Source organism: Canis aureus, chromosome X (assembly GCF_053574225.1).
Source record: "Canis aureus isolate CA01 chromosome X, VMU_Caureus_v.1.0, whole genome shotgun sequence".
NCBI lineage: Eukaryota > Metazoa > Chordata > Mammalia > Carnivora > Canidae > Canis > Canis aureus.
This window is the reverse complement of record NC_135649.1, coordinates 30,664,960-30,690,363: the sequence shown is the minus strand read 5'-3', so window position 1 is coordinate 30,690,363 and position 25,404 is coordinate 30,664,960.

Sequence of the window (25,404 nt, the reverse complement as noted above, 5' to 3'; positions counted from 1 at the left end):
TGTGGAAGTCAGAGGGAGAGAAAGAAACACGCTTCCCACTGAGCCGGGAGCTGGACATGGGGCTTGATCCGAGTACTCTGGTATCATGACCTGAGCTGAAGGCAGACATCCAACTGACTGAGCCACCCAGGCACTGCGTGACTGTTTCTAACCACAATCTTAAGCAGCTGCAAAAATGATTACCAATTTTCTCCACCATTGGCATTCTCCAGAGTGGAGTAGAGTTGAATGAAGCTTTGTCTTCCCCACCCCCCCTTTCTTATAGGGATCTTTTCCTTTCATCAAAACTAAATGAAGGTTGGACAGTCACATGTCAACATAACTGTTTTATTTTACTCTTTCATAATAAGTTCAGTTTTTCTACTTTTTAAGGCCTATTTATTAAGAGATAACAGAAATAATGCTGTTCTTCCCTTCCTAGGTATAGGAGTGTTATTCTTTAATTAAGCTAACAGAGTAGGAAGCGAATGTGCAGAAAGAATAAAAGGACTTATGTCCTTATGTCCTTTTATACCTGAGAGTTCTTTAAAAGTAATTAAAGGAGGGGCACTCATGTAGCTCAGTTAATTAAGCTTCTGCCATCAGCTCAGGTCATGAATCCCTGGTCCTGGGATGGAGGCCTCCATCAGGCTCCCTGCTGGAGGTGGGGGAGTTTCCTTCTCCTCTGTCCCTTACCCACTGTTGCTTTCTTTCTAGTTTGTTCTTTCTCTCTCTGAAGTAAATTAATAAAATTAAAAAAAAATAAAAGTAATTAAGGGAGGGTGCCTTAGTCCTTAGAGCGTGTGATTCAGTCTTGGTGTGATGAATTTGAGCCCCCTGTTTGGCACTTTAAATTTAAAAAAAAACTAATTAAAGATACTAATTGAAAGATTTAAGAAACCTCAAACATCCTGAGGAAGAGAAATAAAAATTAGTTGTACACTAGGTTCATTTTAATGAATTTATAGCTATGTTAAAGTAAGAACATGTAGGATATCTCGAAGAAAAGACATATTTAAGAGATGAGCAACTGGTGAATTTTCAACAGCAATGATGGAAGCCAAAGGCCAGCAGAATATTATTCTCAATTTGCCAAAAAAGCCTAAAGCACAGTGTAGGATAATGCATTCAATGAAAATGTTATTCACAACTGAAGGAGGATCTAAAACTGAGTATATGGTAAAAGAATTAACGTGTTCCACAATATGTGTATGATCTAGAAGGAAAGAAAATGTCTTGGTCCACTTTAGAAATGAATCACTTAAATATGCATACATGAATTTATAGAGAAAGCACTGAAAGAATAGAAATGAAATGTAATTGAAAGAGTAATGCATTAAGAATGAAAAATCAGTTTCAAAGGAAGGATAAATGAATCAAAGATAATTTTAGGAAGGAGAAAATAAATGACATCAATAAATCCTCTAGGCAATAATAAAAATTAAATATACATTAAATGTAAGTTCTATTTAATGATACAAATTAAATATACATTGAATGTATGTTGAATGACCAAATATCTTTTTTTTTTTAAAGATTTTATTTATTTATTCATGAGAGACATAAAGAGAAAGATAGAGACACAGGCAGAGGAAGATGCAGGCTCCTGTGGGGGAGCCTGATGCGGAAGTCGATCTCAGGTCCCCGGGATCATGACCTGAGCCAAAGGCAGATGCTCAACCTCTGAGCCACCCAGGCACCCGAATGACCAAATTTCTTAGAATGGATTTAAAAAGGTCAAAAGTGCGAGTCCATAGCCACTATGGTCTTTGTCAATGCACAGCTTTGGCTGCCAAGCAGCCTCATCAACAGGAGGTGCTGCAATTCTAGGGCATTCTCAGGGAAGGAACAGTCAGTGCTACAGGCTGGTGGTCAGCAGTGTGACCAGTGCATTTGTGAAATGCTGAAAAGCACAAAGACTGAAGATGAGGAACCCTGAGACACTGTGGATTAATAGAATGACAGTTCCCTCCTAGGAATATAGCTTGAACTACCCAGCATTCATTGTCAATTTCATTAAGTGCCACATGGAGCTCAACAGGAAAGTATTTGCAGATCTAGCCATCTATGAACCTGAGACTTAAATCATTGGCTGATTTGGTAAATGGAGGCATCAGGAAGGATTTCTGCTTCTTGTGGTGCCAGAGCCTAAGGCATATTTTCCAGAGTGGTACAATGTCCCTGTAGGAGATTCCAACAGTGCCTGCCTTCTCTAGCTGAGAGTCTTGGGAAAAGGTTTAGATCCCCTGATAATCCTAATAACTAAAATAGGAGCTAAAATTCCCTTATAGGGATGCCCGGGTGGCTCAGCGGTTGAGTGTCTGCCTTTGGCTTAGGGAGTGTTCCCCGGGACCCGGGATTGAGTTCCTCGTCGGGCTCCCTGCATGGAGCCTGCTTCTCTTTCTGCCTGTGTCTCTGCCTCACTCTCTCTCTATGTCTCTCATGAATAAATAAAATCTTTTAAAAACAAATAAAAAATAAAATTCCCTTGTAAACAGTGTGTAAGTTTGATGGGCAATCATACTAATTTACATTTTAGTAACTGGCATTAAAGAAAGTCCTCTTCCTCTTTCATTGTAGCAGATTCAGAAATCTCATAGACAGATTGTGTGAATAAAGCTTGTGTGGTGTTTAAAAAGAAAAAGTTCAACAATATGTAGTTAATAACAGGTACAATCCTAAAACCTACGTATATGAAAAGATTGAAGTATAAGGATGGAGTGTTTTAAACCATAGAAATATTAATGGGGAACAACTGGGTGGCTCAGGGGTTGAGCATCCATCTGCCTTTGGCTCAGGGCCTGATCCCGGGGTCCTGGGATCGGGTCTCACATCGGGTTCCCTACAGGGAGCCTGCTTCTCCCTCTGCCTGTGTCTTTGCCTCTCTCTGTGTGTCTCTTATGAATAGATAAATAAAATCCTTAAAAAAAGAAATATTAATGGATACTTAATATCATTAGATATTAATATTGTAAATAATCTACACAGGGATAAAAATTATCTCAAGATAGATTTCTTCTTTTTTATTAAAGATATTTTAAAAAATTTATATGAAAGAGAGAGAAAGAGAAAAAGAGAGAGAGATCACGATCACTGGGGAAAGGCAGAGGGAGAGGGAGAAGCGGCCTCCTTGCTCAGGGGAGCCCAGTGGTTGGGCTCCATCTCAGGACCCTGAGATCATGACCTGAGCCGAAGGCAGATGCTTAACTGATTGAGCCACCCAGGCGCCCTGTTACATCGTTGCTTTCACTTAGGAAGTTATGATAGAGTATTCTATAACAAATGATTAAGTCCACTCAAAATACATAAAGCAAAAATATAGAGACCCACAACTTACAAAAGATGTTCACAATTATGGTAGGGGATTTCATCACATCCCTCTACGTTCGAAATTCAGTCTTACAAATCATAAAGCATGTAAATGTATCCAAAATCAGCTTCATCTGAAGGGCCCATGGATAGTATATAGTATTTCACCTTAATTTCCTCCTCCTTAATCTTAGGATGTCTTTCTCATGATTTATACCACTCCCCACTCATTCTTCTTTTCCTTCTTATATTCCTTTGTCATATGGATTTCATGATTGTACCTTCTCCTGCTTTTCTTCTTTTCCTGTCATCTTTTTTCTTCCTTTTGTTCATTCCTGTGGTCTAGGGATTTCCCCATTTTTCACCTTGACTCTCTGTAGTTTGTTTAATCTTTACAACCTTAACTATGACCTAAACTCTGCTGGACACCAAAATCTTAGGTCTAACCTCAGTTCTGAGCCCCAGGGACCCAGAAGTACAAATATCCTGAGAGTATTTGTGCACTCTTCATTTATTGAAACACTTATTGACTATTAAGTTATAGGTACTGTGTAAATCATTGTTTCCAAAGGCAGAGATTTCCCCAGCATGTTCACTCCAGTCATCCTGGTAGTAATTGTTTTTGTTAATATGCCTCAGTAGACTACAAATCATGCAGGGAGGTGCTTCTGGGGTAGAAAAGAAATAAAGATTTAAAAAGGTATACATAATCTGAGTCGTGAAAGTAGGATATTAATAAGGAAAAATAAAACTTTGGGAAAATCAATAAATAGGGAAAATACAAGAGGAGCAAACTTGGATGAGTGTAAACATATGATAATCCTTTGTATGATTTACTATGCAATAAGGTTAATGCTTAAAGCAACAATATTATGTCAGACTTTATTGATTGCCAAATCTTAAAAAGTCTGAGCCAAATTTCAGTTTGTCCCCTCTTAATGCACTCTACTTCTTGGTTCAGGAAGCTGACCTGTAAGGAGTACTTCATTGAGTTTTCTTTTCCTCCTTCATCTGATTGGATTCAGGAGTATATCAGAGGGGAGGGAGAGTGATGTCAAGGAAATTATTCTCCTCATTCCCTTGCTGTGGACTTGTTTCTGGGTCTTCTCATACCTTGAAAAAAGTCTAAACATCTTTTCAAGACAGCTTTCTATGTTTTCCTGTTATTACTTTCATCCCTTTGTGATGTTGTGGGCCTAACAGTCCTGGTAACTGCATTATCCCTTTGTTTACAGTACTCCAGGCTAATATTTGTAAATAATTCCTTTCGTTATTTTCAATTCTAACTTTTATGTGCCATTTCCTTTGTGATGCATCCTTGACTGAGACGATAATTAATACTAGAAGCGAATCTAAGACAGAGTCCCAAAATATGTATTGGAATTGAAATATTCCCATATTAATCAAATAGAGCAAAAATTTCATTGCTAAGAAGTATTACCTGTATCATCATTGGTATTTAGTGGCTTCACAGGTATGCCAATCACTTTCTGTATCTTACATGACAAGCATAGACAGTAGGTACAATTTTTTAGTTGAAGTCAGAATATAACCACATTAATGGCACACCATGATTGTTAATCTATATGATGGATTTTATGTGTTCCCTGTGTTTGGAGACACCCATTTTTCATCTAGACAAAGGACAAGAATAGATACTGCTGAGAGGGGAAAAAACAGAATTTCCTCATATTTCTATTTTCCCCTCCAGATATGCTCTCTATTCTGCTCCAGGTGGCTGTGTGTATGGAGTATATCAATGGGTTTCCATTCCCTTCAATTCTTTTCAGTTGGGACCAGTAAGCAGCCTTGAGAAGAAATCAGAGCAATTAAGACAATAGCATATAAACATTGATTTCCCAAACTCATTCCTTGCATGATTGATGCTGAATTTTGACCTTTGACTGAAGTTCCTAGCTCCTCTGAAGGCATTTATCATATGAGACTTCCTCCTTTCCTTGCTTGAGTATAGGCTCCTGCTCTCATCGCTATGAACCACAGTTCTCAGCTGCCACAGTATCCCGTGTCTTTTCCCAATAATTTGCTCACACCATTTTATATTCTTTTCTTAAACCATCCTCTTTTTTTTTTATCATAATTTGACTGCCCATCTGTTTTTAGGGCACTGATTCTTCTGATAATATTTATAGACATGTGGAGAAATGGGAAGTCTTTCATCAGTGGTAAAAATAGTGTTGATAAAATTCCTTGTGAGAACAATTTGGTAATACCTATAAAGTTGCAATGTATGTATCTATAACACAGAAATAGTATTTCAAGGAGAAAATTTTAAGCCTGGGCAGAGGGATTCATGTTTACTGGTGCTCCTTGCAGTAATGTTTATTATGATGGTGGTATATAAACAATCCATCGTTTCCTCAATGAGGGGTTGAAAAAATAAATGATTTCATTATGGTATATAATACCAATCAGCAGTTAAAATGAGTAATATATACCTGTATGTATGAGACCATGGGTGAAGTTCAAAAAAATGCTGTGAAATAAAAAAGTACCAAATGAAAAAAAAAAAAAAGTACCAAATGATTTGGTATGGCATGTTTTAAAACCCATAAAACAAAACTATGTATTGTTAATGTACACATAGAAATATAGTAAAAATTATGAAAAAAGCGATGTCTGGGTGGCTTTGGAAGCCTTGATGGCCCAGCAGTTGAGCATCTGCCTTTGACTCCAGGTGTGATCTGGGGGTCCAGGGATTGAGTGCCACATCAGGCTCACCACAGGTAGCCCACTTCTCCCTCTGCCTATGTCTCTGCCTCTCTTTCTGTGTCTCTCATGAATGAATAAATTAAAATCTTACAAAAAGTAGAAAGAAAAAGTAAACATAGTTGATGTATTAGGCATGTCTCACTGTGTAACAACTTGCACTGAAGTTCAGATACTTAAAATCACAAGCATTTATCTTATACTTTGTGTTGTTCAGGAATTCATGTGCAACTCAGCTTTTAGCCTCTATTTTATGGATTTTTTGGTGGTTGTTGTCAAGTTGTAAGCCGGATTTCCATTCATTGCAAAACCCTTTTGGGGCAAAAAGATGTACTTCTAACTGGATTCAAGTGGTTATTAGGAAACTTTAGTTTTACATAGGCCTTTAATGTCTTAGGAATTCAGGTCTTTACCAAGATATGGGGACCTTTCCTTGGAGGTGCTTATAGTGTCGCAGCTGGCTTCCCAAGGGCAAGTCAACAATCAATGAGAGTGAGTGCTCAGGATGAAAGCCAGAATCATTTTGTATCCTGGCCTTAAATGTGACTTCTCATCACTTTTGCCATATTCTACTTGTTAGACGCTTATCTCCATTTAATAATAAAGGGGAAAGATTATTGTAGGCTATCAATACCAGGAAGTAGGACTCATTGGGCCATCTTGTAGATTGCCCACTACAAATGCATATGACACTCAGTGAAAATACAGGACAGTTGTTATTTCTGGAGAGAGAAAGAGTTGAAAGTATTATTTTGGGGCATGGGCATTTTGTTTGACATACACATTTGGGCAGAGAGCATTGTAGGCAGAATTCTAAGAATGGACCAGAGAAGCATGGAACAGCTTTTTGAGCAATGGGAAAGGCATGTACTTTCTTACTTCTGATGCAGAATTTATATACCTTTATTTTAAAATAGTACTTCATATAATGCCTTGAACACAATAAAGTCAGTGTCCGTTTTTCAATTTTCATTGAAAATAAAATAATTTCTTCCTAAAAGAAAGAAACTTTGAGGGATTGCCTGGGTGGCTCAGTTGGTTGAACATCTACCTTTGACTGAGGTCTTGATCACTGTGTCCTGGGATTGATCCCCACATGGGGCTCCCTGCTCAGTGGGGAGTCGGCTTCTCCCTCTGCCTCTGCTGTTTCCATGCTTGTGATCTCTCACTCTCGCTCTCTCTCACTATCCCTCTCTAATAAATAAAGAAATAAAATCTTTATTTATTTTTTTTTTAAAGAAAGACTTTGATACTCTTGTAGGCCGTTCAGGTATTTAGGGCTGCACCAGTGTTGCTTTCGTATAGGTATGACAGAAACTTTGTTCAATTCCTTGAATTTCCACCCATTGTTGGTTGAAATATAGCCTATTAATGAGTTATACATGAAGATATTGTAAGCCATTGTGTTACTAGTACATGTAGCTGTTTTCTTTTACAAAGAGCTATATGACTATAGTATGAATCAGAAAATTTAAAAATTAACTTTTTATTTTCTTTTATCAATTCATCCTGAATTAATTTCAGTTTTTAGTTAGCAGGCACTTTTTGTTTTGTTTTGTGTTTTTTTTGAATATATATATATTTTTTTATTGGAATTCAATTTGCCAACATATAGCATAACACCCAGTGCTCATCCCATCAAGTGCCCCCCTCAGTGCCCGTCACCCAGCCACCCCCACCCCCCACCCATCTCCCTTTCCACCACCCCTTGTTCGGTTCCCAGAGTTAGGAGTCTCTCATGTTCTGTCTACCTTTCTGATATTTCCCACTCATTTTCTCTCCTTTCCCCTTTATTCCCTTTCACTATTTTTTATATTCCCCAAATGAACGAGACCATATAATGTTTGTCCTCCTCCAATTGACTTATTTCACTCAGCATAATACCCTCCAGTTCCATCCACATCGAAGCAAATGGTGGGTATTTGTCGTTTCTAATGGCTGAGTAATATTCCATTGTATACATAGACCACAGCTTCTTTATCCATTCATCTTTCGATGGTCACCGAGGCTCCTTCCGCAGTTTGGCTATTGTGGACATTGAGCAGGCACTTTTTGATGATTGGACCAGAGTGTTTATCTTTGAATGCTTTCTATCTAATCCCAGTTTGGGGTAATTAAAGTCTTTTTTTTATTTTCCAAGTTTGATTTTTCAAAATTCATTTGTGTTATTGTCCATATTGGTAGGTGATGTGACCAATTTTCTACACAACAACATTTGTACTTCAAAGACCTACAAAGTATGGTGAATCACATTTAAGGGCAGACCCGGTGGCGCAGCGGTTTAGCGCCGCCTGCAGCCCAGGGCGTGATCTGTAGACTCTGGATCGAATCCCACATCGGGCTCCCGGTGCATGGAGCCTGCTTCTCCCTCTGCCTGTGTCTCTGCCTCTCTCTCTCTTTCTCTGCATCTCTATGAATAAATAAATAAAATCTTTAGAAAAAAATCACATTTAAATATTTGCAGTTTTTTTAAATTGATCAAACAAGCTTGTCACTTCAAGGAAAACAACAGATATTTGTTGCCAATGATAAAATTTGTGATTTTAGTTAAAAATCAATATCTTGCAAAGTTGTGACTATTACCAACTAATTAATAACTTTTATGAGATTTGTGGTTATGTTAATACATATTATTTTTGGATATTTTATAATGAAAGGTGTTACCATTTGGAAAATCTGCATAAATCAGTAAACTAGTAGTTTTCAGATGAGCAATGTTTAATATTACAAAAGGAAGCATGTAAAATGTGCATTCAGAATTCAAGATGGACCTAGGGATTTGAATGTAACAGAGTAAAATGTATATTGTTAAAAATTTTATTTTCCTCGGGGATCCCTGAGTGGCTCAGTGGTTTAGCGCCTGCTTTCGGCCCAGGGCGTAATCCTGGAGACCCGGGATTGAGTCCCACGTTCAGCTCCCTGCATGGAGCCTGCTTCTCCCTCTGCCTGTGTCTCTGCCTCCATCTCTCTCTCTCTCTCTCTCTCTCTCTCTCTCTCGAGTCCCACGTTCAGCTCCCTGCATAGAGCCTGCTTCTCCCTCTGCCTGTGTCTCTGCCTCCCTCCCTCTCTCTCTCTCTCTCTCTCTGTCTCTCATGAATAAATAAATAATAAAAATTTTACTTTCCAGAAAAACTTTTTTTTTTTACTTTTTACATTTCAATTAACTTTGAAATGATAGTTGTTCAATTTTGGTTTAGTATCAAGTAATATCTGTAAGTATCTGAAAATGCTATGTAAATACCTATTTTCCCAACTACATATCTATGTTAGGCTGAATTTTCATCATATACTTCTGCCAATACGATATATGGTGTCAGTCTGTGGAGGCAGATAGGGAAATGTAACTGTCATCTATTATATCAGATCTTAGAGATACGAAAAATTGGAAAACAATGCTACTTTTTAAAATAAATTTTAAAGTATAGTTTTAAGTATTACATTATCATATAAAGGTTTATCGCTTTTTACAATCATAGCTAACTTAAAATTTTTATCAGTTTCAGTTTTCTAGAATGGTGAATATAAAAAGGTATGTGCAAACTTTCCCTTATCCCTATAAGGAAAAGCTCTTTAAGGTTCTCAATAATTTTATTTTATTTTTAAAATTAACTTAATTTAAAAATAATTAATGTATAATGTATTATTGGTTTTAGAGGTATAAGTCAGTGATTCATCAGTCTTGTTTTTTTTAAGATTTTATTTATTTATTCATAAGAGATACAGAGAGAGAGAGGCAGAGACATAGGCATAGGGAGAGTGGGCTACATGCAGGGAGCCGGATGTGACTGGATCCCAGGACTTCAGGACCATGCCCTGAGCCGAAAGCAGTCGCTCAACCACTGAGCTACCCACACTTCCCGATTCATCAGTCTTATATAAAACCCAGTGCTAATTACATCACATGCCCTCCTTAATGTCCATGACCCAGTTATCCTGTCCACCCACCCCTCTCTAGCTAATCCTCAGTTTGTTTTCTATGTGTAAGAGTCTCTTATTGTTTACCTGCCTCTCCGATTTTGTCTTGTTTTATATTTTTCCTCTCTTCCCCTTTGATCCTCTGTTATGTTTCTTAAATTCCACATGGGAGTGAGAGTATATGATAATTGTCTTTCTCTGATTGACTTATTTTACTTAGCATAATATCCTCTAGTTCCATGCATTTTGTTGCAAATAACAAGATTTTATTTTATTTTTAAGATTTTATTTTTTGATGGCTGAGTCATATTCCATTGTTATTATATACCACATCTTCATTATCCATTCATCTGTTGTTTGACATCTGGGCTCTGTTCATAGTTTAGCTATTTTGGACATTGCTGCTATAAACATTGGGGTGCGGTTACCCCTTCGGATCACTATGTTTTGTATCTTTCGGATAAATACCCAAGAGTGCAATCCTGAGTTGTAGGGTAGCTCTATTTTCATCTTTTTGAGGAACTTCCATACTGTTTTCTAGATTGGCCGCACCAGCTTGCATTCCCACCAACAATGAAGAAAGTTCCCCTTTCCTCGCATCCTCACCAACATCTGTCATTTCCTGACTTATTCATTTTAGCTATTCTCACTGGTGTGAGGTGGTATCTTATTGTGTTTTTGATTTGTATTACCCTGATGCCAGGTGATGTTGAGAATTTCTTCATGTGTGTGTTGGCCATTTGTATGTCTTCTTGGGGAAATGTCTGTTCATATTTTCTGCCCATTTCTTGATTGGATTATTTGTTCTTTGGGTGTTGAGTTTGATAAGTTCTTTATAGATTTTGGATGCTAGCCCTTTATCTAATATGTCATTTGCAAATGTCTTCTTTCATTCTGTTGGGGTTTTTTATCAACTTTTTTTTTCTTTTTTGCTCTGCAAGAGCTTTTTATTTATTTTCAAAGATTTTATTTATTTATTTATTCATGAGAGACACACAGAGAGAGGCAAAGACATAGGCAGAAGGAGAGACAGAAGCAGGCGCCTTTCAGGGAGCCCAATGTGGGACTCAATCCCAGGAGTCTGGGATCATGTCCTGAGCCAAAGGCAGACAATCAACCACTGAGCTAGCCAGGTGTCCCAAAAGCTTTTTATTTCTATGAAGCCCCAATATTCAATTTTGTTTTGTTTTCCTTGCCTTTGGAGATATGTCTAGGAAATAGTTGCTGCATCTGTGGTCAAAGAGGTTGCTGCCTGTATTCTCCTCTAGGATTTTAATGGATTCTTGTCTCACATTTAGATCTTTTATCCATTTTGAGTCTGTTTTTGTGTATGATATAAGGAAATAGTCCAGTTTCATTCTTATCCATGTGCCTGTCCAATTTTCCCAACACCATTTATTGAAAACACTGTCCTTTTTCGATTGGGTATGTTTTTGTTTTTGTTTTTTTTTAAAGATTTTATTTATTCATGAGAGACACAGTGAGAGAGAGAGAGAGAGGCAGAGACACAGGCAGAGGGAGAAGCAGGCTCCATGCAGGGAGCATTACGTGGGACTTGATCCTGGGTCTCCAGGATCATGCCCTGGGCCGATGGCTGGTGCTAAACCACTGAGCCACCCAGGGATCTCCCTCGATTTGGTATGCTTTGTCAAAGATGAGTTGACCATAGAGTTGAGGGCTCATTTCTGGGTTCTCTATTCTGTTCCTTTAATCTATGTGTCTGTTTTTGTGTCAGTACCATACTTTCTTGATGATTACAACTTTGTAATATAGCTTGAAGTCCATGATTGTGATGCCACCGGTATTGGTTTTCTTTTTCATCATTCCTGTGGCTATTTAGGTCTTTTCTGTTTACATAGAAATTTTAGGATTATTTGTTCCAGTTCTGTGAAAAAAGTTGATGGTATTTTATTATGGATTACATTGAAGGCATAGTTTGCTCTAGGTAGCATAGACAAATAAAAATCAAAAGAACAGTAGAACAGATCAATGCAACTCAGAGCTCGTTCTTTGAAAGAATGAATAAGATTGATAAACCCCTGGCCAGACTTATCAAAAAGAAGAGAAAGGACCCAGATAAATGAAAATCAGGAATGAAAGAGAGATCACAACCAACATGGAAGAAAAAGAAACAATTATAAGAACATATTATGAGCACCTGTATGCCAACAAATTGGCAATATGGAAGAAAGGGATGCATTCATAGAGACATATAAAACTGGAACAGGGAGAAATAGAATACCTGAACATATGCATAACCAGAAAGGAAATTGAAGCAGTAATAAAGAATCTCCCAACAAATAAGAGTTCATGGCTGGGTGGCTTCCAGGGGAATTCTACCAAATATTTATTTTTTAAAAAGATTTTATTTATTTATTTATTTATTTATTTATTTATTTATTTATGAGAGACATAGAGACATAGGCAGAGGGAGAAGCAGGCTGCTCAAAGGGAGCCTGATGTGGAACTCAATCCTGGAGCCCCGGGGTCACACTCTGAGCCAAAGACAGATCCTCAAACTCTGAGCCATTCAGGCATCCCTGTACCAAACATTTAAAGAAGGAATAATATCTATTCTACTAAAGCTGTTTCAAAGGCTAATAAAGGAAGGAATATTTCCAAACTTATTCTATGAGGCCAGCATTACCTTGATCCCAAAACCAAAAACCCCTCAAAAAAGGAGAGTCATAGATTAATATCCCTGATGAATATGGATGCCAAAATTCTTACCAAGATACCAAGCAACAGGATACATCAGTACGTAAAAGGATTATTCACCAAGATCAAGTGCGAGTTATTCCTGGACAGCATGTCTGGTTCAACTTTGGCAAAGTAATCAATACATAAATAAAAAGAATGGACAAGAACCATATGATCCTCTCAATAGATGCAGAGAAAACATTTGATACAATACAATATCCTTTTTTGATTAAAACTCTTCACAGTATAGGGATAGAGGGGGCATACTTCAATATCATAAAAGCCATATATGAAAAGCCCACAGTCAATAATGTTCACAACGGGGAAAAACTGAGGGGTTTTCCCTTAAGGTCAGTAACACGACAGGGATGTCCATTCTCAACACTGCTGTTCAACATTGTACTAGAAGTCCTAGCCTCAGGAATCAGAAAACAAAAAGAAATAAAAGGCATCTGAATCAGCAAAGAAGTGAAACTCACTCTCTGTGGATGACACGATACTCGAAGTGGAAAATGCTAAAAACTCTACCCCAAAATTGCTAATACTCATACAGGAATTCAGCAAAATGGCAGGATATAAAATCAATGCCCAGGAATCAGTGGCATTTCTATACACTAATGATGAGACAGCAGAATGAGAAATCAAGCAATGTATCCCATTTTAAATTGCACCAAAACCCACAAGATACCTAGGAATAAACTTGAACAAAGAGATAAAATATCTGTACTCATAAAACTAGAACACTCATAAACGAAATTGAAGAACACACAAAGAAATGGAAAAACAGGGAGATCCCTGGGTGGCTCATGGTTTAGCGCCTGCCTTTGTCCCAGGGCGTCTTCCTGTAGTCCTGGGATCGAGTCCCACTTCGGGCTCCCAGCATGGAGCCTGCTTCTTCCTCTGCCTGTGTCTCTACCTCTCTGTGTCTCTCATGAATAAATAAATAAAATCTTAAAAAAAAAAAAAAAAGAAATGGAAAAGCATTCCTGGCTCATGGATTGGAAGAACAAATATTGTTAAAAGGTCTTCAATAATTTTAAACAATGTGAAGGCTTATTAAAGATCAGCAAGTTTGAGAATTATTGTTCTAAGAAAAATCCTTCAGTATCTGAAATCCAAGGACTTCTGGTTTTTTTTTAAGGATATAACATCCATGTTTTATACACATACATATTTGTAATATAAAATAATTTATGGATATATTCTACATGATTACAAATTATTTCCGCAGTCTCTTTTATCAAAAGCTATGAAATTATTTCAATATCTTTTGTATTTTCAAGTATGTTCAATATTGTTGAAAGCAACTGGTAAGAATACATATGCATCAAAGAATGTTAGGGTTGGAAGATGCCTTAGAAATCATGTAGTTCAATGACTGTTAAGTATTGTCTATGAACCTGCATTTAAATTACTTAAGGAGCCTGAGTTTGAGAGATTGTTGGGTGTTTCTCTTGGTATTTTTATTCATTGGGCTGTGATATCATTGGATTGTGGCCAAAAATCTGTATTTTATGAAAGCTATTCAAACTTATCATGATGATGCCTTGCCAGGTTAGAAATTAATAATCTGGTCCAACTCTGGTATTTCTTTGGCAGAGTTTGAAAATCTGTGGCCAGTAGACCAAATCCTGTCCCCCGTCTGTTTTTGTAAATAAAATTTCATTGAATCTCAGCTGTAACTATTTGTTTATATTGACTATGAAGGATTCTGGAATTTATTTTTGCATTTTTTAAAGATATTATTTATTTATTAATGAGAAACACAGAGAGAGAAAGGGAGGCAGAGACACAGGCAGAGGGAGAAGCAGACTCCGTGTGGGGAGCCTGATGTGGGACTGGATCCTGGGTTTCCAGGATTAAGCCCTGGGCTGAAGGCAGCTCAAAACTGCTGGGCCTCCAGGGCTGCCTGGATTCTGGAATTTAGCAGCTAAGTTGAGTCATTAAAATAGATATTCTACGGCTCAGGAAACATCAAATATGTAGTATCTAGTCTTTTATAGAATAAGGGTTCTGACCTCTCTACTGAAAGAAAAATAGTACACTTCGAGGTTATACAATTTTTTTTGTGTATTTAATATTATATTACAAACTAGAAATCAAGTCTGTTAATCCTAGGTCCAGTGTATGCTAATGTGCTTGATGGTTTCATCAACACAGAAATTATGTTAGAAAGAATTATTTGTTTTGATGCTAAATCATGACATAAATCTGTTACATGATCAACTGGTTTAGGGCATTTAAATTACAATTTGATTTGAATATGTTAAGTTTGAAGTCAACATTACCCATAACAAACTTGTTATAGTGAAATAAATGGGCCAAAAGATCTTTTGCTTCCAACCTTATTCCCAGTGGTCCATGACTAAAGTTTTTTTCAAGTGCTGATTTAATGAACATTGGTTATGTAATATTAATTGCTGCCATTTATTTTCTGCTCTTTTATGGCAAGCACTAAAAACATTGTATACCTAGTCATAATGTTTTCCAAATTTCTTTTTGAATTCCTTTTCTACTCAGGCACTTCATTAGTAGCTGTGCATTTATGTGTTGTATATTATGGACTTCTCCATAAGATTTAATTTGAATAAAAGTTTCTGAGGCTTTTTAGAAATACTTCCAAATCACTGCTTGTCTTGTTTATTTCCCATAACTTCCCCCATGAAGTTAGTATAACGTTCATTTTAGAGATGATGAAATTGTGAGCTATGACTTTGAGTCTCAAACAGTAGACCAAATTTGAACACATTTTGGTAGTCTACAGGATGTGTTCGTTCATCATATCACTTTGCCAGATTGAGGGAATGTTTTTTTTTTTTTTTTAAGTGATCTCAATAACCAACGTGAAGCTCAAACTCATGTCCTCAAGATCAAGAGTTTCACACTTTATGGACTGAGACAGCGAGGTGCCCCAATGAAATGCAGTTTAGAGAAATCTTCAGGGAGTTATCTTATTTCACTTAGCTTAATACCCTCCATATCGGGATCCCTGGGTGGCGCAGCGGTTTGGCGCCTCCTTTTGGCCCAGGGCGCGACCCTGGAGACCCAGGATCGAATCCCACATCGGGCTCCCGGTGCATGGAGCCTGCTTCTCCCTCTGCCTGTGTCTCTGCCTCTCTCTCTCTTTTCTCTCTCTATGTCTATGAATAAATAATAAATAAAATCTTAAAAAAAAAGAAATAGAAGTGTCATATGGTTTCACTTATATGTGGTATATAAGAAATATTGAAAGGGAGAATAAGGGAAAAGTTGGAAAACAGTGGAGAAAAATTAGAGAGGAACACAAACCATGAGAGAGTCCTAACTCCGGGAAACAAACAAAGGGTTGCAGAAGGGGAGGGATGTTGGGGGTGGAGTAACTGCATGCTAGGCACTAAGGAGGGCACTTGATCTGGTGAGCACTGGGTGTCAGAGTATATGTTGGCAAATTGAGTTTAAACAAAATATTTAAAAAAGGGAATAAAAGATAAATTAAAAGTACAGAAAAACCCATAATATATAAACTTGTCAATGCACTAAGTTGTATACCTGAGGCAAGTTAGTTGGGTGTTATCTATAATCAAATAAAAAAGGGAGAAACTCTTAGAAAATGCTTCAGGATGAATTTACCTCAGTAACACATAATGTGAACGAAGTCACTCATAAAGCCTACATATTGTATAATTCTATTTATATGAAATCACAGAACAGATAAATTTACAAAGAAAGCAAATTACTAGTTGCTTAGTACTGGGTTGAGAACAGAAATTAAGTGCAAAGAGACAGAAAGGAACTTTTTGAAGTTATGGAAATGTTCTGAAGCTGGATTGTAGTGAAAATTGCACTAATGTATAAATTTACTAAACATTATGGAATTGTCAATTTACAATGGGCACATTTTATACTATTTTATACTATCTAAATTATCCCTTGATAAAACTGTATTGAATTAGAAATGAGTTGTTTTAGATTACAGAATATAATTGAGGGATGATATTGATATTCTCAAAAATAGATAAGAAACAAAGAAAAACTTCTTTTATAGCTGAATTATCATGTTTATCAAATATTTCTTTGTGGATAAATCTGAAGTAAGTTTACTTCCTTTTTCCCAGTGGTCACCATCCATGTATTTCTTCAATTGATAAAGGAGATTATATCTCAGGCCCTACCTTCTTAAGAAGAAGTCAACTTCAACATGATAGTGCAGAGTTTGGTATATTTTCTTTACAAGTTATAATTGAGCCATATCACATTTCTTGAACTCAACCTTAGATTTTGGGGTTTGGCCAGGTTATTGGCAGTTGACGTTTGGTGTCAAGAGTTTCTGTCTCCTGGAAGGCCATGTATTAATCCTTTTCTTTTTGCCTTGCATAGTAAAGATACTGTTAACAACTTATATCCAGGTCATCTGGCTTAATCTAGTAGTGGATTTTGGCTCATTTTTATTTCTGTTCCATAGAAATTCTGGTATTCTTTGTCACAATGTAAATCAAATAGAAATGTGCTTAACTTACTGAAAATTCAGTCTCCTCCCTGGAAAAGAGCATTTTCATATTTAAAATAAGAAAAAAAAAATAAGGTAGTCAGCAACCACAATGTGAATTTGTGTAGCCAAATGCAGTATTGATGAGCTTTGAGATCAAAGATGGATCAGAATACTATTTTTACCATTGATTAATCACATGATCTTGAGTTAGCTACTTTACCATTCCTCATGTTTTTTGTATGTAAAATGAGGAAAATCATATCTAAATCATATTGTGTATTTCTGTTAGATATATATGTTGTATATATAGTTATGTTATGAAATGTTATATTTCTTTGAGTATATCTTCTCCACTTGTTGGGTGCGAACTAATGACCCTGAAGTCAAGGGTGGCCGTCTCTATGGACTGAGCCATTTAGGTGCTCCTGAAATAGACATTCTTATACTCATTTTGCATTTATGAAATGGGACTGTGTTTGTTGAGGTATGTATCAATATGGAATTATATAATATGTATGTAGCCACATTATGAGGTAAATATTATATATCTATATCGTGTGTATAGTGAGAAAATATCTATAATGTAACTTAATCAGTCATATTTTTTTCATTTACATAAAAGTTTGTGAAAAAAGTTAGATACCTAGTAAGTTCTTATTAAATACTACTTCTCGTGTTTATGGAATATAAACGTCTGATATTTTAAAAGAACCTTCATTCAACAATGACAAGTAGAATGTCGTTCACTGACATCCATTATTCATTATAAATTAAACCGAAAATGACAATAACATTGTCAAAAAGGTGTTCCTGTTTCTTCATTCAAGTCATAATAATACAGTTGTAGAGTCTAGCTTTTCATTCAGTGATGTAGGGAAAGCTTATTAATTTTTTTGACAGAAGCAAAATAGTAATTTCAGAACACATTTATGTATATTTCTTCTGTTGAATTTTTCTCTGTATTATAATATGTAGTTTTTCAAGTGTTTATTACCCTTCCTCTCCTTATGTGTTTTTTATTTTTTAATTTTTTTTCCTTATGTGTTTTTTAAAGCCACTGATAGTAATGAGAAAATTTTTCAAATTATTTCATACTGGAAGTAGTGTGTTTAGTTCTTAAATAAAAATATTAGTGGTTTTGATAGTAGAGGGAATTATCACAAAATCTGATGATGGCACACGTTAATACTTTCTTCCTAACATTTGTAGTTTACCATGTTTTTTGAAATTTTCTACCCAAAAGGCACAAACATCCCTAAGACATTGAATTGGTTTCCATAGTGACTCTTGCTTCTAACAAAGGTTTGGGTGTTTGTAACTTGCCTTTGTTGTGGAAACACTTTACATTTGTTGATGATACTTCAACGGAAATTTTGTTGTTATGAATATGATTTGGGAAGACATTCTGCCGTAATCACATTCAGCAGTTTCCCTAAAAGAAAATGAACGAAAAACAGGACAGAAAGAAAGGAAGAAACCCTGAATGAATAGAAACAGCTGCCCTATTATATACAAAAGCTGAAAAAAAATGCTTTCTAAAAAAATTGACTTGGCATGTTATATCCCTAGTTATTGGGATACATAACGTTTGAATTTTTTTCTTTGTGCCTCTTTTGTTCCCTTGAAATAATAAATTTGCATGTGAATGGAGGAAAGCCAATTTATATTCCAAGGTTCATGAAAAGAAATTATTGATTGGCTCTTTAACTGAGCAAACACCATCTGAACCACTTTCTCCATTTTTTTTTTCAGTCTCAACATAAACTGAAATATTCTCTTCAGTGAAAACAGTGTTTGTTTTCTGAAGTTTTATGTTAGTCTCAATATTACATTATGATCTATAAAGGATGAAAGTGCCATAACCCTTGATCTATGCTTGTTCCTGTGTACAGCATTGACTCAAAAAATGAGGTATCAAGGCAAAGGTTTTGTTTAATGCTAATGCTCCTTTGCCCATGATGTCAGTTTGTGCAGGATGTGGTAGTATTTTTCAGTTTGTTTCCTATTTACTCATTGCCTTCAAATTCGTTGACCTCTTCTTTCCTAACCTTTATGGATAATAACATACTTGCTTTGTATATACTTTTCCTTTAGTGCACAATATCACGTAGTTATATTAGCTAGGCAGTTATCCTAAGGAAAGAAAGTGGGTCATATAGAGACCATAAACAAATGAAAAGCCCGAACCCCATCTAATGGGGACAGCAGATGATTACCCTGCAGGAATATTGACCCTTATATGGATTGATCGAGCTATCTTCCAACTTCCCATGAAGAACCAGACAGAATTGATTTTTTAAAACAATATGAAATCTCCTAGGTTTTCAATGCTGAAAACAATTTTTCTTTAAACACTGCTTGATTATACTGGGTGGATCATATAAAGCTTATCTATAGGCTTCATGAACTTGAAATACCCCCAGGTTGCACCCTCTTTTTTAGGGGCTTGCTTTGTGCTCTGGTTGATACTGGCTTAATGATATAAACTTGTCATTGCAATTTGCAATTCATTTCTTCAGTACATTTTCTTCCCTCTATTCAGTTATGCATTCTTAAATACTGGCCCATGGAAATATGACTTAGGAGACTTTGGTTATTCTTTTAGGCTTGGAAATTCAATCTAATAGATTCATTTCGTTAAGGATCTAAGAGATTATATGAGATGCTGAATAGAAGCAATCATACAGGTTGATGAATGTCATGAGGGAGGTTGGCACAGTATATAATGGTGATATAGAAGAGAGATACTTAGCATTCTTTGTTAATACAATCTCTTAAATGAGTGAAATGGCTATGTCTTGTTCCAGCAGTCCTCTGAGGAGAAATGGTTATGGCAGAATGTTCAAGAAACCTGATATGCCAGTGGGGGAGAGATTTGTGGGAAGATGGACCTTTCAGTTCCTCCTAAATAGAGCATCTTTGTCATTTGGCAATTGAAAAAGATGATTCTTTCATTTTAGCCTTTGACATCTATTGAGTGTTATTTCTAAAGTGAAATGCTTAGAAGAGTCAATAGACTCTTCCCTTTTTATATTGCTTTGACTAGATGTCAGCAATTCCAATCGTATCAGATCATTTATTACTCTGAGAAAATCCCTTGACAAACCTAGAGATTAATTTGTTGTTGGTGAGCTACTCAGGAGATATTTCTCCTTCTTCCCATAATAGAGAGAGATGCTCACAGTTTAGGCCAGGTTTGGTATTATGGCTTTGTATAAAATACAAGCATCTAAGAGAATGGAATCAAAGCGAAATCTTGACGTGGTTTCAAATCAAAACCAAATCTCCATGCACTGTCAAAATCCTGGGCTTGCTTTATTGCAGGGGCAGTTCATGCAGAGGAAAGATAAGAGTGCCCAGTAAACAAGTAGCTTTTGGATAGCAGATAAAACTGCAAAATGAAAGCACTTGACTGATGGATGATAAATATTATTTGTCTGCCTTGAGTTGATATTATATTTTATGGGATATGAAGTAATACCTGCCTTGTAGATTTACTCAAGTAGGAGCAAGCAAATTTCCTGAAAATGGCTTTTTTTTACAATGAGTTTATAGAACTTGAAGGGAAAATTAGTATTAGCTGCGGAGTTATTTTCAAAGAACACTCCAGAAGATTCTAACAGCAATATTTATTGGAGGTTGGAAATCAGATAAATATTTCCTTCACATGCCAGTAGAGGTTATAGTTTTTGTAAAAGGCACAAATTCATATGATGTTACATGAAGAAATACTCTGCGGTAGAGAAAGATCTCTGTAGAGTAGGTTACATAAAATTATTTTTAAGACTCAGGCACCAAAATGGAAAAAAAAATTTTTTTTAAGTCTCTGTTAGGTATTTCATTTTCCCATTCCCACCTGCCATATCAGCTCTTTTAAAGTTACTAGAAAATTCACCGTTTCACCTCTTTGACCCTCATTAGTAGGTTTATGGAAGCTGGATATCTTCATTGTGATTATAGGATCCCTGGATTGTGATACCTTGCTTTAAATGTTGTCCCTGCTACTTACTCATTGTGTGGCTTTGGACTAGTTGTTGAACTTGTGTTGTACCTCAGTTTACACATTTAAAAAATAGAGATAATAATCCTTGGCTTATTAGGTTGTCAGAAGGACTGAGGTGCTGATGCTTTGAATATGGTAAGTGTGCAATTAATATATGTTTTAACCATTTTATTTGTTTGAGAGAAAGATTAAGCGAGTGCTAGGGAGAGAGAGAGAAGGAGTGGAGGAGCAGAGGGAGAGGGTCAAGCAGACTCCCGCTGAGCTGGGAGCCAGGTGGTGGGCTCCATCCCAGGACCTTGGGATCATGACCTGAGCCGAAGGCAGTCGCTTAACCTACTGACACCCAGGCACCAATATGTATTTAATATTAGTCACACTCCTTTCTTCATCAGTATCTCCTTTCTGTGGCTCCAGTGCTGCCAGCATTTCAGAACCAGAGATAACAGGGAAGAAAAGTTATGGAGGGGAGGATTCCAATTGATGATCTTCAAATTATACAATAAAGGTAGTTACCTATTCTGCCCTTCTAAGAGATGATTTTTGTTCATGGACCTTTGATTTTCCTGGAAAACTTTGAATTATGTACTTTTCTTTGTATACAAATTTAAGGTGTATGTTTCTGCAGCTTCCAAACTAGAGTTTGGGGATATTTCATCAAAAAGTCCTTGTTTCCAATTTTCTATATATACTTCAATCTGAGGATTTGCCTGCAGGGGTGAAGGGTGTTTTATTTTCAGTTCATGCTCTTCTGAGCTAGGAATCCTCATGCAGAGAAAGCTCCTACTGAGTACAAAGGGAATTTGTCCTAAGAATGAGCTGTTGGCCTTGGCCTACTGTGTATAGATATTCTTTATTCAGGAGAGGTTTGAAGATACCTAGGTTTGAAGTAAGTATAGGTTCCTTCCACCCTGCCCCAAGGGGTTTCTTAAACAACATACATCCAGACATCTTCATGTTTTAAGGGACAAATCACTCATTTGGTCTCGTTCAACTGCCTAGAATTTTAAAAATATAAGAAGCCCTTTGTGAAGAAGGAATGATGTAGTGTGGTTGAAATTCCATTATTGTTACTCTACTAGGCTTAAAATATTGATATAATAAAAAGGAAAGGGCTACAATTATTAAAATCTGAATTTAGAAATCGTTACTGTGATGGGAAGGGAATTATCATAATTTTTTCTGGGTTTTGGTAAAGGGCATAAATAAATCAAAGCTATTTCTGACTCCCTGGAAAATATGAAATATAATTAGGATAAAATTAACAGAGTTCCTAATCAGTCAGCCAAGCACTGAGCATATATTTATTACTGTATCAGCTTTCTGCAAAGTATATGTCTAGGATATATAGAAAATATGGCTCTTGCTCTCAAGGTATTTATAGAATAATCTGAAAAACTATATATATATATATATATATATATATATATATATATATAGCAATAAATGGAACAGACTAAATAATATATTATTCTGAGCTCTTTACATTTTGGAAAGTTCTTGTAAGACCTGTGATTTATGTCACATCATTTCTACCGATGTTTCACATAATACTTACTCATTCACACTGTGGTTTAAGTCACTGATAGCTGGTTATTTGCAGACAACAAGGGGAAGAAGTTAAAATGGATTGCTAAGCATCAGAAAGATAAGGAAACTTAGGGGATTGTATATTCTGGGAGACGGGCTAATGGAAAATGGATCACTTCCTCACATGGAATGAGGAAGACAGCTGTCTAAACTGAACCTTTGCCTTTGCTGCCTTTCCTGAAGTCCAAGTGAATACATCCTTGAATAAGCATCTAGCTGAAGCCAACAAGCAGTATGTCGAAGCTCAATTTTGGCTCTGAGTTGTAAAAAATTACTCCTCTATTTTCTCTGGTATCTTTTTGGGACAAAAATTGTGGCTTATTTATTGCTGTATTCTCAGCAGCTGTGTGCTAACATATGATAAGTGCCTGCTCTATAATTAATATCCTTCGATCCGGTTACGCTTCTCTCACTTTTTTATGAATTGTTTTCATTCTCTGTTTTATTTCCTCTGCTTGGCCCTTCAACTGATAGGTTCCAAATTTTTCATCCATAGTTCCTTACTTCCTATCCAAGCCCCTTTGTCCACACTGTCACTGTGTCTGTCCACTGTTCAGTGATCCTGTTTCCCAATGCCCAGAGTGTAGGGCGGTAAGTTAATTTGTCGGCATGGCCTTTGAAATCAAACAAATCTGAGGTGAAATTCAGATTTTACCACTTACCAGCTATCAGACCTAATGCCTAGGAGCACTTCTTTGATTCTTAGGTTGTCCTTCTGATAAAAGAGTTTAATGATACTACTGAACTCATAGTGTTATCATGTGAATTTGGTCAAATGAGAAGTATAATATAAATAGCATAGGGGAACCTGTGTGACTCAGTCAGTTAAGTGTCTGCCTCTTGATTTTGGCTCATGTCAGGATCCCAGGGTTTGAAGATGGAGCCCCGAGTTGGGCTCCTTGCTAGGCATGGAGGCTGCTTAAGATTCTTTGTCTCCTCTCTCTCTCTGTCTCACTCTCTAATGCTAGATACACAAATAAATACCACTTTTTTGGGAACTTAAGTACGCAGTAAGTGTTAGTTGATTTTACTCTTGTTTATAAAACTTTTTTGACATATTATAATTCACTGCCATTAAAGGACCCATTTAATATTTAGAATTTAGTGGGGTTTTTTGGTAAGCTCATGTATAACCATCAGCATATTTGGAAAATATTTTTTGTTCTCCAGGAAATAAACAAGTTGCAATTGGCACTAAATCCCCCTCTCTCTCACCTCCAGCTGTCGAAGATGGAAATGGTATTTCACATTCTGCTATTCTAGACATTTAGATAAATGGAATCATACAATATTGAATAATATTTTTGAGGTCCATCCATGTTATAGCACATCTCAGCAATTCCTTTTTTTTTTAAATTTTTATTTATTTATGTATGATAGGCACAGAGAGAGAGAGGCAGAGACACAGGCAGAGGGAGAAGCAGGCTCCATGCACCGGGAGCCCGATGTGGGATTCGATCCCGGGTCTCCAGGATCGTGCCCTGGGCCAAAGGCAGGCGCTAAACCGCTGCGCCACCCAGGGATCCCATCAGCAATTCCTTTTATTGTTGAGTAATATTCCATTATAGCAATATATTACATGTTATCTGTATATTCATTATGTGATAAACCTTTGTTTTTTTCCACTGTGTGGCTATTATTAATAATGTTCCTAGGTACATTTTATGTACAAGTTTTTATGAACTTACATGTTCAATTTTCTTCAGTATATACATAAGAGTGGGTATATATCTACTGAATCATATGGTAACTCAATGTTGAAGATTTTAAGGAAATGCCGAAACTGTTATCCAAAGTAGCTGTAGCATTTTATATTCCCACCAGCAAATGTCTGCTTCCTAACACTTGTGTTGTTTGTTTTTTAATTTTACCTTATCTAGCAGGTATGAAGAGTTATTTCATTGTACTTTCGATTTACATTTCCTGAAGGACTAATGATTTTGAGCATATTCTTAATGTGTATAATACATCATTGTTTGTAGTGGTGCCTTGATGGCTCAGTAGATTAAGTGTCTGTCTTCGTTTCGGGTCATGATCTCTGGGTCCTAGGATCTAGCCCTCTGTGGGACTCCCTGCTCAGTGGGGAGTCTGCTTCTCCTTCTCCCTCTGCCCCTTTCCCCCCTCCCCACTCTCTTTCAAATACATGGAATCTTTTTAAAAATTGCTTTTCATCTTGCGACATAATAAGAAATATATATTTGATATCTCTCCCTGGTTTTTGACACAGGGCTCCAAAATCCCTTAGAATTTCCTGGGTGTTAAGAGTGTCTTTTGCTCGAATCTGGCAACTATTGGTGGGATCCCGGGTAGCTCCAGCCCGTAAGCTGATTATCAGAAATATCAAGCCACGATTAGAAGCTTGGAATGTTCAGCACTATCCACATCCTACAGGAAGGAGTGGGAAGAGTGGTGTAGATTAATGTAGCGAATACATGTTCATGCCTGTGTCACAAATACTGTACAAAAATTTTGGCGGTATGGAGCTTAGAGAAATTCCAGAATGGCGAATGCATGTATGTGTTTGGTACATGATACACCTCAAGCTCCTGTACTCCAGACATTTCCAGACCTTTCCCTATGTACTTCATTTTACTGTTCATCTGTATATTGTATAATACCTTTCATAATAAATTGCTTAACATAAGTACCCGTGTCTTGAGTTTTGTGAGCCATTCCAATAAATTACTAGATTTGGAATCGGGAGGTTATGGGAACC